The sequence below is a fragment of the Hemitrygon akajei genome, unplaced genomic scaffold (assembly GCF_048418815.1).
Source record: "Hemitrygon akajei unplaced genomic scaffold, sHemAka1.3 Scf000163, whole genome shotgun sequence".
NCBI lineage: Eukaryota > Metazoa > Chordata > Chondrichthyes > Myliobatiformes > Dasyatidae > Hemitrygon > Hemitrygon akajei.
In genome coordinates this window covers 385201-401649 of record NW_027332049.1, presented here as the reverse complement: position 1 = coordinate 401649, position 16449 = coordinate 385201, and positions in this window count along the sequence as shown.

Below are 16449 nucleotides of genomic sequence, written 5' to 3'. Positions count from 1 at the left end.
AGAGGCTTGGATGGTGCAGGGGCAGGAATGGCTACTTCAAGTGCCAGGATTGAGATATTTCAGAAAGAAGGGGCTGGGTGTGGCAGGGTTTATCAGAGATAGTGTCACGGATGCGGAAAAGGGAAAATTAATGGAGTGGTTCGCTACGAAGTCTCTGTGGGTGTACGTTAGGAACAAGAAGAGGTCAGTAACACTACCGGGTGATTTTTTATAGACCACCCAATAGTAAGAGGGATATCGAGGAGCAGATAAGGAGACAGATTCTGGAAATAAGTAATAATAACAGGATTTTGTGGTGGGAAAATTTAATTTCCAAATATTGATTAGCATCTACATAGAATGAGGGGCTGAGATGGGGTAAAGTTTGTTAGGTGTGTTTAGGAACGTTTCTTGACACAACATGTAGATAAGCCTACAGGTGGAGAGACTGTCCTTGATCTGGCATTGGGAAATGGGCCTGGTCAGGTGTCATGCTTCTCAGTGGGACAGCAATTTGGAGATAATTATCACATTTCTATCTCCTTTACCATAGCCTTGGAGAGGGATAGGAACAGACAAGTTAAGGAAAAGTTTAATTGGCGTAAGGGGAACAGGCAGGAATTTGGAAGCATAAATTGGAAACAGATACTCAGGGAAACGTACCGAAGAAATATGGGAAATGTTCAGGAGATATTTACGTGGGGCTTTGATGAAGTAAGTTCCAATGATACATGGAAAGGATGGTACGGTGCGAGATCCGTGGTGCACAAAGGTTGTTGTAAATCTAGTGAAGAAGAAATTAAGAGATTACGAAAGCTTCTAAAACAAGGTAATGGTATGAATGTACAAGATTATAATGCTTGCTGGAAGGAGAGTAAGAATGAAATTCGAAGAACCAAAAGGGGCCATGGGAGGCCTTGGCGGACAGGATTAAGGAAAACCCCAAAGTAGTCTACAAGTATGTGCAGAGGAAGATGATAAGATATGAGAGAGTAGGAGCAATCAAGTGTGACAAAGGAAAAGCGTGTATGGAACCGCACGAAACAGCGGAGCAACTTACTGAATACTGTTCTTCAGTATTCAGTACGGAAAAGGATCTTGGCGATTGTAGGGAGGACTTGCACTGGACTTAAAAAGCTTGATAATGTAGACATTACGAAAGAGGATGTGCTGGAACTTTTGGAAAACATCAAGTTGGATACGTCTCCGAGACCGGACGGAATGTACGCCACTGTGGGAGGCGACGGAGGAGATTCCTGAGCCTCTGGCAGTGATCTTTGCATCATCAATGAGGATGGCAGATTTTCCGGAGGACTGGAGTGTTGTGGATGTTGTTCCCTTATTCAAGAAAGGAAGCAGAGATATCCCAGGAAATTATAGTCCAGTGAGTCTTACTTCAGTGGTTGGTAAGTTGATGGAGAAGATCCTGAGAGGTAGGATGTATAAACATTTGGAGAAAATTATTATGATTGGAAATACTCAGCATGGCTTTATCAAAGGCAGATCGTTTCTTACGAGACTGTCTCAGTTTTTTGAGAATGTGACTAAGCACATTGAATAAGGTAGAGCCATAGATGTAGTGTATATGGATTTTAGCAACGCATTTGATAAGGTACCCCATGCAAGGCTTATTGAGAAAGTAAGGAGGCATTGGATCCAAGCGGACATTGCTTGTGGATTCAGATCTGGCTTGCCCCAAAAACGCAAAGAGTGTTTTAGGCGGTCATGTTCTGCATGGAGGCCGGTGAGCACTTTTGTGCCTCACGGATCTGTTCTGGGAGCCCTTCTCTTTGTGATTTTTATAAATGACCTAGATGAAGAAGAGAAGGGATTGGTTAATAAATTTGCTGATGACACAAAGGTTGGGGGTGTTGTGGGTAGTGTGGTGTGATATCAGAGGTTACAGCAGGACATTGATAGAATGCAAAACTGGGCTGAGAAGTGGTGGATGGAATTCAACTCAGATAAATGTCAGGTGGTTCATTTTGTTGGGTTAGTTATGATGGCATAATTGGGTTAACGGTTCGACTCTTGGCAGTGTGGAGGATCAGAGGGATCTTGTGGTCCAAGTCCATTTGACACTCAAAGCTGCTACGCAGTTTGACTCTGTGGTTAAGAAGGCGTACGGTGTATTGGCCTTGTATTGTGAGATTGAGCTTAAGAGCCGAGAGGTAATGTTGCAGCTATATAGGACACTAATCAGTCCCTACTTACAGCACTGTGCTCAGTTTTAGTAACCTCACTATAAGACAGATGTGAAATCTATAGAAAGAGTGCAGAGGGGATTTAAAGGGATGCTGCCTGGATTGGGGAGCATGCTTTATGACAACAGATTGAGTGAACTCGGCCTTTCCTCCTTGGAGCGACGGAGGATGAGAAGTGACTTGATTGAGGTGTACAAGATAATGAGAGGCCTTGATGGTGTGGATAGTCAGAGGCTTTTCCCCAGGGCCGAATTTGCGAGCACCAGGGGGCATAATTTTAAGGTGCCTGGAACTATTTATAGAAAAAAATGTCAGGGGTAGTTTTTTTTTTACGTAGAGATTGGTGAGTGCGTGAAATGAGCTGCCGGCGGTTGTGGTGGAGACAGAAACGAGTCATTTAAGGGACTCCTAGATGGCTACGTGAAGCTTAGAAAAATAATGGGTTGTGGGTAACGCCTAGGTAGTTGTAAGGTCCTTACATGTCGGCACAGCATTGTAGGTCGAAAGGCCTGTATTGTGCTGTATGTTTTCTATGTTTCGATCTTTCTAACGACAAAGTCATTCTGAACTTAAAGAAGGGATGCAAAAATTAAGCTCGCCAATAATGTTAAAAAAATACCAAAAGTTTCTTCAGATATTTATCCTATGATAGAGAGGCGAGAGTGTATATTGGACAGCTGGAAAGCGATAATGAAGCGATGGGAGATAATAGATTGGCGTACGTACTGAATAAGTATTCTGCATAAATTTTCACCGTGACACAGGCAGTGTGATAGAAGCTCCAGCTGCGGACGTCATGAAGTGAAACCAACATTGTACAGAATAACAACAGAACCAGAGTTATTAAGTGGATAACGTTCTACATACCAGAAATAAATGTCCTGTTACATTAAAAACACATCAGTGAAATCTGAACCCTCATGGTAACGATCATTCAGTAGTCACTTTATCATAACATCACATTAGCTAGTGGACGGTGTTTTTTAAAGTTGTGGATCTTGTGAAGATTTAATAGAACGGAAAACATTATGCACAGCACTGGGTAAGGCATTCTGTGCACGATGTTTTTAGAATCAGAATCAGAATTAGCTTTATTATCACCGGCATGTGATGTGAGATTTGTAAACTCAACAGCAGCAGTTCAATGAAATTCATAATCTAGCAGAGAGAAAAAATCACCCTCATAATAACAAATAAAATGTAACATAACAATAGGTAAACAAATAAACAATTACGTATATTCAATAGATTTTTAAAAAGTGCAAAAACAGAAACACTGTATATAAGCAAAAGTGACATACTCTCCAAAGCTCCAATATCCATTTAGGAATCGGATGGCAGAGGTGAAGAATATGTTTCAGAATCGCTGAGTGTGTGCCTTCAGACTTCTGTGCCTCCTACCTAATAGTAATAGTGAGAAAAGGGAATGTGCTGGGTGCTGGAGGTCTTTGATAATGGACTTGCCTTTCTGAGACACTGCTCTCTAAAGATCTCGTGGGTACTTTGTAGACTAGTGCCCAAGATTGACTAGATTTACAACCTTCTGCAGCTTTTTTTTTGGTGCTGTGCAGTAGCCCCTCCATACCAGACAGTGACGCAGCTTGTCAGAATACTCTCCACCGTACAACTATAGACGTTTTTGATTGTATTTGTTGGTTTGGCGACCTGACACCAATTTGTACTGTGTGAAGGATTACCTCTCAGTCATGACGATCAGGTAGACACAGACAGATTTTGTACTTATTGTAGCAAACTAAAATACAAGTGAATTTTCTCAACAGAAACCTATGCACACACCTATTAATTTTCCCAGACGCCACCACCCGCCCCCAGCACCAATGAGACAAAGGATAGAAAATGTAAAAACTGGGAAAGCAAGATACGCTGGCCACGTGTTTTCCTTGCCCTGATCTAATCTCCACGTGTCATACCTGGGGTAATTTACTTCAGAGATTTGCGATTTTTTTTGTTTTACCTCAGGAGAGTTGTTGCTTCTTTGAATCCGAAGTTTCACTTTTGAACCTACTATAACTGGTGACTGAAGATGAAGGTAATATGCCACCAGCGGAATCCTCTTTTATTTGCTGCCTGGGAAGGAGGTTGACCTTCGCCGCTGGTAAAGTAAGAGAACAAGTAACTTCAGATATCCGTCGAATAGTTGCCGGCCACCCTTCAATCGCCAGTGGCAAATTTATTTTCCTGGTGTCCAGAGCCTTTCTTCCCAAACCGCATCCCACCCCCCAATAAAAACGTTGTTTTTGACCCGTGGTGAACATTATCGAATCTGCTCAAAGATGACTAACTTTGTACTGAGACTTTTCCCAGACGCTGCCTTGTAAATAATGATCCTTGCTGATAGCTGTATCTTTGACATGTCTATGCGTTGCCCATTTCCCTTGTTTAAACTGACAGCCACAGTTACCGGCCTCAAGCATCGAAGGGATGTATAACTCCCTGTAGCTCCTACCTTTAACTTACAGAGCCTTCTAAACGAACTGGAGGACACCTAGCGGCCGTTCCACTTCCTTAACAAGTTCTCTAAGGAACTTCACCGAGATGCACCTGGTACAGACAGGGTTTCCGTGAGGGTGGTCCTCTCCCAGAATTCCGACATCTCACGCATAGAACAAATCACTTCCCCTGGAACTATTTTTACTGCACTAACTGGGCTTCAATAGTAGAGGAACAATAATAAAAAATAAAACAGAAGAAGGAACTCACCAGTTACATATCTGACACACACCTATAATGCCTCTTTCCAATGGTTTGATTTTAGTTCTAAAAACAGAGTAACGCGGTCTCCTCTGCCTTCTAGCCTGTCCTTTCGATACAATGTGTACCCTTTGTTTACTTATTTTGGCATCAGATTGATAATCCTTAATTTAAAATACGACCTCTGCGGATAAACTCACAGAGGTGGTCCACATTGCCACTGACAGATCTTCTGCCCAAATTTGTAATATTAAATGAGCATTCTTCGCTGAAAGGCATTTAGTTCAATCGGACCTTTATGCAGCGCCATAACAGATTGTGTTTCGCTCATTTTACCGGGGCATTATACAAGAAGAATTATAAAGGGCGCGGCGGGATGCCGAACAGCTTCCAGAACCCTGAGCATTTCAAAACTATCGGCCTCAGCAATACAACAGTGTGACACAGCTTTGTCCGCCGGAAACAGACGTCTCATGTTACGACCCAAATGCGAAAATACCCCTGCCTTCATTTTAAGGCAATAATGAAACATTGATTGCGGCTAAATGTAGAAGTGAATTCCTGATTATGCTGCACATTAATTTGTAAACATCTTCATGGGGATAGCTAAGATGAACGTGTACCACACCGTCCCGTTCTGCAACATTTGTTTAGAGAGGGTTACTGTAAAACAAAGTGGCACAGCATGCTGGGGAACTGGAAGACAGTTCTGATATATCAGTTATCGGAAAAAAAGATTGTTAATAACTTATTGTTTTACAAGCGACAGAGGAATTCTGGATTGTGCAATTTTTTCCCCCCAAAAATCCCGAAATAGACGAAGGGCAATTTCAACTGCAGGTACTCGATCGAAATTAAGTTCCACTGATTGGGACCTATTTCTGACAGTCAGTTTGAAAGGTATTAAAGTATTCTATAAATGGATTAACACATCAGTTTCATTTTCAGTTAATTCCTCATTCTAAGTGTTAAGAATAAATAATTGACTACAATTTCTCGGAGAAATCTGTACTGTACATTTTTATTTCAATGTAACTGCAGTCAATGTCGTACTGGGACAAGGACAAACGTCTGAATATTCGAAGGTATGACGCTCACGTTCCAGGGCAGCCTGATGCTACATGTGGCAAGACGTAGAATGACCACAGTGAATCTGATTGGTTGAGAGGGTGGAAGCGAGCTTTAGGAACTGTCTCACACTAACACAAAGGAACATTTAATTAACCTGTTACCCAAAATCGGTGGGAGAAAATAGAGAATGGTATAATATGTATTCAGTCCAATAGGAAAATCACAGAGAAGGTCGCCAGTGAATTGAATTGTCAGCTGAAAATCCAAGAACATTTGTAGGTGACTGGAGAAACGGATGCGATATGTAGTTGAGTCACAATAATTTCGAAAGGATAATAAACTTATAAGACATCGGAGCAAAATTAATTCGCTCACTCTATCGAGTTCGCTCCGCCATTCCATCATGCCTAATATATTATCCCCATTAGCTACATTCTGTTGTCACAGAACATCGAAGTCTAAAGCGCATTACCGGACCTGTAGTTCATTTTGTTGTGCCGAACATATAGCCTACTCTAGAAACTGCTAAAATTAGCCTGCTGCATAGCCCTCTATTTTCCTAATCCCTGCACCAAACTATTGTATGCGCCTCCACCACCGTCGCCGGCGGTGCTTTCCACGCACTTTCCACTATTTGAAAACTAACCCCTGATATCTCACTTGTACCTACTTCCAAGCAACTTAAAATATGCCCCCTCGTGTTAGCCATTTCAACCTTAGGAACAAGCAACTGGTTATCACACGACCAATGCCTTTATCAGGCCTCTCATCCTCCGTCGCTACAAGTTTACTCAACCTATACTCATGAGGCCTGCTCTCCAATTTACACGGTATCCTTGTATATCTCCTCTGCACTCTTTCTATAGTATCCACATCCTTCCTGTGGTGAGGTGACCAGAACTGAACACAGTGCTCCAAGTGGGGAGAGACCCAGGTCTGGTATTGCTCTAAAATTAACTCGCGGATATTGAGATAAGTTCAACGGTTGATCGAGGCCTTCTTAGTAACACTATTAACCTGCGCAGTTGCTGTGAGTTTTCTACGGACTGTAACCCCAATATCTCTCTGTACCTCAACAGTGCCAAGAGTCTTTCCTTTAATGCTTTATTCCTTCTTCAATTTTGACCTACCAAACCCAACCACTTCACACACATCTGGGTTCGGCTCCATCTGACAGTCTCAGTCCAGTTCTGCATCCTGTCTTTCCGCTGTAACCTCTGACAATCTTCCAGACGATCCACAACAACCCCAATCTTTCTGTCATCAGCAAACGTTCAAAACTATCCTTCGACTACTTCATCCGGGTCATTTATAAGAATCACAAAGAGGAGGGATCCCACAACGGATCCCTGCGGAACACCACTGGTCACCGAAAACAGGCAGAAGAGGAAACATCGAGCAACCACCCTTTGCTTTCTACAGGGAAGCCAATACAGGATCCACCGAGCAGGGTCTTCTTAGACCCCATTCCTCTTCACTTTCTAAATAAGGTTTTACTGAAAGAGAGCGAAGGCAGATCTGTAGGGACCCGAAGTGTTGGTTCAGAACAGCAACGTTTCCAGTCTGTAACAGTTGTTAATATGTTTGCAGAATAAAGCAGGTTTTTTTCCTTTTTTTTCGGAATTGGAATATTATTTGACCCTTTCATCTGTGAGGTACAGTTTCTAAAAAAAAAATCAGAATTAATTTCGCTGGGGAGAGTAAAACATCTTTCAGCTACTCTGTGAATCTATTCTGGGTCATGCCGTAAATAAATGTATTTGTGAAGCTACTGAAATTCTGAATCACAGAACCCAACATTGTTCCTTAAAAAGCCGAATAGACATGGTCAGGTCTGTGGAGAAGCATCGCATGAGAATGAAGACCAGAGTGGTTGACGCTCAACAGAGAAGGAAACTCATCGACAGGGTGAAGAGCAGAATGGTGGATTGTCTACAGCTCTCTATCTCCGGATCTCGCTGTTGCCCGGAAATACCCCGTCCCTTGAGACCCCTGTGGTCTCTGATCGCCTGCAGAATCTGTCTGGAGATCACAGCATTGCGGGTCAGAATGAGGAAGAAAGGAGTAACGGTTTCAACAGACGGTCCACCCAATAAAACCCCTCAAATGATTTCGAAAAAAGAATTACAAGTCTACCGTTACAGAGCCAGTTTCCACTCCCGAACGACGTTACCGTTTTCATAAACAGTTAATAAAATGGGATATTTTTTAAACAGAAACCAACAGATGTTGCACCAATTACCAATTCCGCAACTTTGTGGGTGCAATATTTTGTATTAAATGTAACGGAGCAAATGACAACAAAGTGATCGAAAGTGAAAGCGACAGTGAAGCACACGGAGCAATCAACGGCCACGTGACACAGGACGTAGCTGACACTGCGTTGTACCGGACGCGCTAAAGTCTATATACTTGACCAATCTGTTACAACAGGACTTCGATAATCACCACCATTAGATCCGCCACAGCCATCGCCACCAGGTAACGACGGACACATTTGGACAGACCGCATTTTCCTCGGCAGAGAATGGTGATCGCCACAGGGTTAACTGCGGCTAAACGAAACAGATCAAAAACATTTTTTTTAAATCAATCCGCCATTTGTATAGAAGTCCAGACATCTTCTGTTCACTTGATATAAAGTCCGTCATTTGCCTCTAATGGACTTTATCACTGGGAGGAAGGATATACCTGTGTTTATGCGGTTTACGTGAACACCTGTCCAGCGCATAAAGCGCGTTATAGTAGCATATATTCATATAATCGCTTCACGTTCACCGAGGCCGCAGCTACGAGTAGAGTGCAGGATTGACACAGCCCAATATTTCCAAGCCGACCGACATGGCCATCTGAGCTGGTCCCGTTTGTCCACGTATGGATCACATCTCTGTCAACCTTTCTCTTTCATGAAACTATCCAGGAGTCTTTTAAATATTGTTAACGACCCTGTAGCATCCACCTGCTTTGTCAGTCTGTTCCACGTACAGATCACATTCTTTTTGATAAAATGTCCCTCGGCATCTAACTACATCTTTGTCATCTGAACTTAAACCTTCCTCCGTAGTTCATGTTTCCCCAAACCTATTGGAGAAAAAAACACATGACTGCACACATTAACTGTATCTACACACCGTCAGGAATTAACACACCTCTATGAAGTCCTGCTCCAAACGTCTCCTGAAGGACTAAAATGCTACTCGTCCGAATCCGTCCCTGTGACACGGCGACACTCCTCACTACAACTCAGACACTAGAGTCATTACAGCATTTTTTTAAATACTGTCTACATTCCTTTCAACATATTTCTACTTTTCATAAACAGAGCGATACAAAACTGCGCAATACTCGAAGCACTTTATCTCCAAAGACGGGCATGGTGTGACTAATGCGCGGATAGAGATTCATAGAAAGACGGTATTAAGAAGCAAAGAGCCAGAGATTCTTTGGAAGAAATATCAGGATGTCTTTCTCATTAAAACGACATCCTCCAATTTGCGCTTCTTTCCAAAAGTCCTGATTCTGAACCCCGATATTTTTCAAGATTCCCGACAAGAACCCCGATAAGTCAAGATTCTGAACCCCGATATTGCACGGCAACAACGTTCCCTCTTTTTGTTTCTCTGCTGGGCGGGTTCAACCATCGCCTCAACGGGAAAGTATTACACTGACTGGTAATTGAGCTCATTGTAAATGCTGTAAAGGAGTAAATGATGCCCGGCCCTCAACACAACTGACAGACAGAATGGCCAAATTGCAATGCTTTGACCAGACGGCGTCGGTGTTCAGCTGCCAGCTACTTGCTAAAAATGAAATATCGCCTTCCATTCTGGCTATTGTTGCTGCTTGTATCAGCGTCCTAACTTGAAAATCCGAAATGTAAATACACTGAAGATCCAAGCTCTTTCAAATACAGTTCGGGGTATGTTTACCATTCAGAAAACTTAGGAATTGTAAACTCTACGACATAACTTATTTCAGGGATTTTAACAATAATATGAACAAATATTTCAGAACTGTATTAGAAAAACCTCCCTTATTATTTGTGGCGGGATGGGGTAATGGTACACTTGACGGAAATAGGACAGAGACTGACGATGTCATCGCTGTTCATGGTGGAAGGGAATTTCAGTTTATTGTAAAATATCGGACTCTCCCCTCCTCTCTGCACCCCACCCGCAATGTCCTGAGAGGAACTGCTCATCCAGAGAAATGACAAAATGTAACAGCGCTTTCGCACGTGGGACAGGAGGAGGTGCCGCAGGAGGTTGCCGGGAGGATCAGTTGCATATCTGAAGGCTGTGGGGAAAGTTATCGGCGTCGTAGATGAAATTGACGAGCTCAGCGTTGGTGCAGGAAGCAGCAGCAATTCATTCGTCAATGTAGAGGTTGGACGGATGGGTTCGGGAACACAGAGTCAGGACCATAGGCTCGTAGGCAGACCGATGTACGTAGGTGCAACTGTGGCGCACAATGCACTTTAAAATTGGAGGGTGGTCTGATGGAGCAGAAATGGGAAGACAAGCCGGCAAATGACGGAAACACACTGAGTCTGCGTGAGTATCCTCTGTGTGTAATTGACGCTTGGGAGTTCTGAGTGGAACAAGGATTGCTCCGGCCTAGTAGGACAGAAGGTGCCGGCAATATACGGAACTTTGGTTATTTCCGGATGGGTGAGGCCGCTAACTCACGACTTCCTGTCAACAATCATGGCAAGCGGAGATTTTACCACATTTATTAGCTGCTCCCTGAACTTGGTCTGTGTAACGGCGTAGAGGGCCGTGTTCGTACAACAGCTCAGAAGCTGCAGAATGATGCCCAGCTCTCTCAGCGAATCGGGCGGAAACACATATGTGGTAACAAAAGACAGCCGTTCCCACGCAGTGTACACAGTGAAAGGTGCCCACAGCAGGATGAAATTGCCCGAGACGATCAAAAACAAAACCAGGGATTTCCTGCGTTTCTCCATCTCCGGGTCTTTGGTACTCTGTCCATTTCCGGGAATCCTGAGTCTTCTCCGAACTCTGCTGGTGAGTAAGACGTGCCTGACGGTGAGACCGTTCGTCAGCAGAATCAGGGCAAACGGGAGTACAGGGGTGACGAAGTAGTAAAAGAGATCAATTACAGTAGATTTCCTTAGAGTAATAACAAACCATCTCTCACTGCAAATGAATGGATCAACTAGCGGTCTGTAGTAATGTGAGAGCCGATAATACCAGTAAATATTCTTCAAACAGCTGATCGCAGTCACTGTACACAAAACGACGGCCGCAGTTTTCCCGGAGCAATATTTTGCTTTCAGCTTCTGGCAACAAATCGCGATAAATCGGTCAAAAGTGAACATGACGGTGAACCAGACCGAACAGTCGGTGACGGTGTAAATCAGAGCAGCGTGGATATTACACCCCTTGGGCATTGATCGGAGGAAAACGAGGAATGGAATGTACATAAGCGGAATCTTGCTTGATATCAGGTCCAGGATAAGAACCATAAGATCCGCCACTGCCATGGCAACCAGGTAGCAAGTGACAACTCCGGTGAGGCCGCACTTTCCCCGAGACAGGATGAATATGGTCACCATGTTCACTGCGAACGAAGGAAACAATCAGGGTAAACACATCAGGAAGAGTTAGCTTAAAACAGCATATATTGTAGACAATTTTCTTGTCTGTAACAATGTTAGGAATGATTGTAGAAGACGGTTGAATATAAACTTAGTGTTACCATTCAATAAACCTATACTGTTTTCCAAACTACTATAAACAGTGCAATCTATTGCACAACAGATAACGATGGCTGATGATTGGGAAATTTCGTACGTGTTGAGGGAAAGGGAAACTATCCTGAAGTAAGTGTCCATGACACCCGTGGCATTTAGTTGAAGTGCAGATTCCCGTTCCTGATTGTTACCCAGGGCGCCAGGTTTGCAGAGAAAGCAGCTGCCCAAAGCCCTGTTATTTCATCTCTCGTCTTGCCTGCCGACATTGAATGAGTGATTACGACTTCAAATCATGTTATAAGGCTCACCGTTTCCTTTTTTGTTACTTTCGCCTTCATATCTGTATGCTTGTGACGATATCCGAAGGATTAGTCACTATGGATTGTACCTTTACTTCAGAAAGAGAGAGAGAGAGAGAGAGAGAGAGAGAGAGAGAGAGAGAGAGAGAGAGAGAGAGAGAGAGAGAGAGAGAGAGCAACGAACAGCCGGTGGGTTGCCATTGTTACGGCAGGGCGGAGTTATATGATGGACAGCCTGTGTTCAGCAGTTGTGGAATATATACAAGGTCAACTGGCTTTGTAATCAGACACACGAGACACTCAAGGAAGACATTGACACCGGATGAGTTTTGTGTGCCCACGAGAAGGGTGGTGCTTTTGCTCACAGTCTGGACAAAGGGGTGACCGGTGGAAAGCTATCGGTGTGTTTAACCCTTGTCTGAGTTGATAGCTAACCGCGTGAAAACGCCATTCTCTTTGCTGCGGTCGCAGTCGACATTGGAGGACAACATGGAAGATAAACGGCATCGCATAAGCCCTGGGAAAACAAATCACCTCTCTCTCCTCAATTCTACTCAATTTACCATCACGAACTGAACTGACTTCATATCTACACCATTCGGAAGACTGCATCATTCGCTACCTCTGCTTGCAGACGTTTAGGAACTCTAGTTACTCGCTGATATATGCCTATACTCTGTTACCCTGTTTACCTGATCTTGTTTTATATGATTATTTTATGTAGTTACTAATAAAATAGAGTTTGTACCGGAAACTCAGTCTGCAGCTGTGTTCCATTTCTGCTGGCCCTTTTAACCCGTTACGGGGTAAGTAACAATTCTACTCAGTAAAGTCTCAATAATGCGTTTTCTTTTTCAGCACCATTGAACCTGTCATAGACTCCGAGTGACAAATGATACGATAAAAAAAGTAAACTACCCACGTACATGGATATAGAACGGGCGAGCACAACGCTGGGCAGAAGCGGAATCCAAAGAAATGTTCCCAATTACAGAACGTCCACGGCACGTTATTGCGGAATGACAGCCAATGGGGAAACGTGATGAAAGTTCTGAGTATATCCCAAGAGCTTAAAAGAGGGAGGTAATTCTGTTCTGAGCCGAAATGCAAATGACCTCTTTAATAATATAGTAGGCACGTCCGAAGGTCCTAAGAGCGGGGTAAACCTGGTTCATGTTCAGGAACAGTCTGATGTGCAGATGATAGTCACACCGATTAGCCACGGAAAGACTGGGAAGTTGGAAGCCAGTTTAATTGCAAAGGAACATCAAGTGAGGAAGCAACTTGTCTCACAGCAGATATACCTGAGTCGGAGATAGAGCGGATGGAAAGGGGGTATCCTGTCAAAATGTAACGTTTCAGCCTCTCAGAGACAGGCTGCTGTGTGTAAGTTCACACATCAGAAATTTGACCTTTGCATCCGGAGCATTAACGTTTATGAACAAGAAAATCTATACTTACAAGACATTAGCTACACCCAAAATTACTATATGATTGCCACCATCTATAAAACAGTCGTTCCGGCGCCGTGAACACCGCTCATGGAAATCCCTCAATGTGCCCGCAACGAGCCCGTGCTCCCTCTCCAATGACACCCGGGCACTGACGTACACTCGGAAAAGGGGTAGGCAGTCGGCCCTGCCAGCGCCCTTCATCGTCCGCCGCCTAGACCCGTAACTGGCCATCTTGGCCAAGCCCAGGAACAATCCGACCAGGAGATCCTCGTCTCGACTCGCCCCCTTCCGTACTGGGTGCCCGGAGATGAGGAGCGCGGGACTAAAGTGCAGCCGGAAACTCAGCAGCGGCCCTTCGGAGCATTAACTGAGACAGCCTGATCACAGCACGCCGTCATAAGCCATTCGATAATGCCTGATGTATTTCTCTCCCAACACCGTTTTCCTGCCTTCCCTAAACTTTTTATGCCCATATTCATGATGAAGCTATTCATTTCCCCTTAAAATGCATCCGATCTGTTGGCTTCGGCAACAGTCTTTGGCAACAAGATCGTTGTACACATTGCTTCTGAAATTCCCCCTCAGCTCTGTTCCGACGGTAGCATTCATCTATTCTGAGATTGCACTCTCTGGTCCTAGACTCTCCCACTGTTGGGTCGATGCTCTGCACGACGTCTCGTTCTGTGCCTTGTAAATACAGGTAAGCTTCTCCAGTTCCCCGATCCATTCTCCTCAACACCGGAGAATACAGGCACAGGGCCATCAAACACGCCTCATGCGTTAAATCGTTTATTCTCCTAAACCTACTCTGGATGATCACCATTGCCAGCACATATTTTCTTAAACAGGATTCCTGAGGACAGCAAATTATCAAAGTGCATAGAGCAACAAATTGCTTAATTTCATCTGGTATGTGCAAGAGAAGCATTCATTATTACTATCGGAGGTACACGTGAGAAGGTAAATGTGCAGTTAAGTTATCTTTGGAAAGACACTCACCGGGAAGAGCAATGATAGCGAGGACGGGGAAGAAAATCACTTTAATTGCTTCTAAAGCATGCGCGACTCGATAATCTACCGTTATCCAATCATAATCTGCAGAAATATATGGAACCATCCAGAAGATACTTTTTCCCATTTCCCGTTATGTTCCGAGCTGTCCTTCCCGGACTCTGATCCATGACAGAACGAGCCAGTCCGTCCTGACTCTCCTCTCGGTGCCGCTCAGGATCTCTGTCCGTGACAGGAGAGGCTGCTCTCGCTGAAACTGAGGGAACTGTGAGAAAGGGACTCTTATTAATAAGAGAGAGAAAAACCCTCCGGTGACGTCAGCAGTCTACCTGGGATTAACGCGAATTATTTTCTATGAAACGACAGGAAGAGTTAACCCTTGGCTTACCCAGTAGTTGAGTAGACGAGCAGTGTTGTTCTTACGTGGCTTGGAATTTCAAAAATAATAATAAATCTCACCGCATTTCGGAGGATTTAACAAAGTTTAAAACAGAACAAAATCGTCTGAAATAATTGAAGATTGTATGTATTTTCATTTAAAATTCCTGTAAGGAAAGAGTTAAATTAATAAAAAAAAATCACATATGATTCCTCTTCGGTTTGCCTGTAACGGAGGAATAAAAAAGAATGGTTCTGAAACAGAACACCGAAAGCTTGGAATGCGGAAGTTTCATGAGAGAGAAAAGGACTATCAGACTTCTGTAGAAACCTGCTCTCATGTTAGACAGGAGTAAGAAGTAGACATGAAGGGCAGGCAAGTGGAAGGAGAGGGAAGTATAGAGAGAGAGTGAGAGAGAGAGAGAGAGAGAGAGAGAGAGAGAGAGAGAGAGAGAGAGAGAGAGAGAGAGAGAGAGAGAGAGAGAGAGAGAGAGAGAGAGAGAGAGAGAGAGAGAGAGAGAGAGAGGGGGGAATACAGGGGCAAGAATGTTGGAATTAATTGTCCGAAACTGGGTTTCCTTCAGCACAATGCGGATCAGATCACTGAGTGATCGATAAGTATTCTTTGTACACTATCGTTCTCTGGTTCTACAAGTGGCTAATTAGTATTTCTCATGTCATGCTGATATATTAGATATGGTAATAATCTTCAACATGTGTACAGTGCCTCACTTCCTTGCGAGTTCCTGATGCTGTTGAATCCGAAAGGAACAAGGGAAAAATTTAAAAACAATCTCCTTACTGCCCATACCCGTACTCGTACCCATACAAGAGTCCACGCCGCAGTCATGCAGATGTTATCGCTGTGTGGTAGCTGATGATGTTTCGCTCTGTGTAAAATGTCGGTGTGGTAGGCTGGACTTAAATCCAGAGGCATCGGCATATTGTATGAAATATTTTTGTATATATTGGCAAGAAATGTTGATGCTGTGTCTTTGCACAATTTACCTTCCACTGAAGATCACACAGAAACAAACAGCCAGCAGTGCTCCAAATCGGTTATTCGGTTTATTTTATTATTCTTTGTTTCTCGTTTATCGATTCCTTAGAATGTTTCCTCTCACTTCAGCAGTATGTGCATTCAACTATTATTTCAAAATCTTTGGAAACCGGTCTTGTTTCCTTGTTGCCGTAGGCTGATAACATGGCATATCTCTGAGCTTACAAAGGTCGGACGGAAACGCATGAATCACATTTCCTCTTAACTCTTATTAATCTCTCTGGTGGTTTGCAATAGCTTCTCATAAGGATTAGAAATGCGGAATCAGCGAAACGGGCACGTTTATTCACATTCGTCATCGCAATATTTTTGACAGAATGGAGTTTAAAATTGGCAAGCGTTTGATTAAAGGCATAAAGGTTATTATAAAGCATATTTCTTCATGAGGCTAAACATTAGACAAGCAAAGTTTTGCACTGTAGGTGTCGAGGAAAATATATCATTAGATTCCTCTTTCGGCACCATTACGTCCAGCCACTCAATACAAGCGGCACCTGATTATGTTAATTGAGGTTCTTTATAAGCGAATCCACCGAACGGATTCCAGATTTAAATTTGAAGGTAT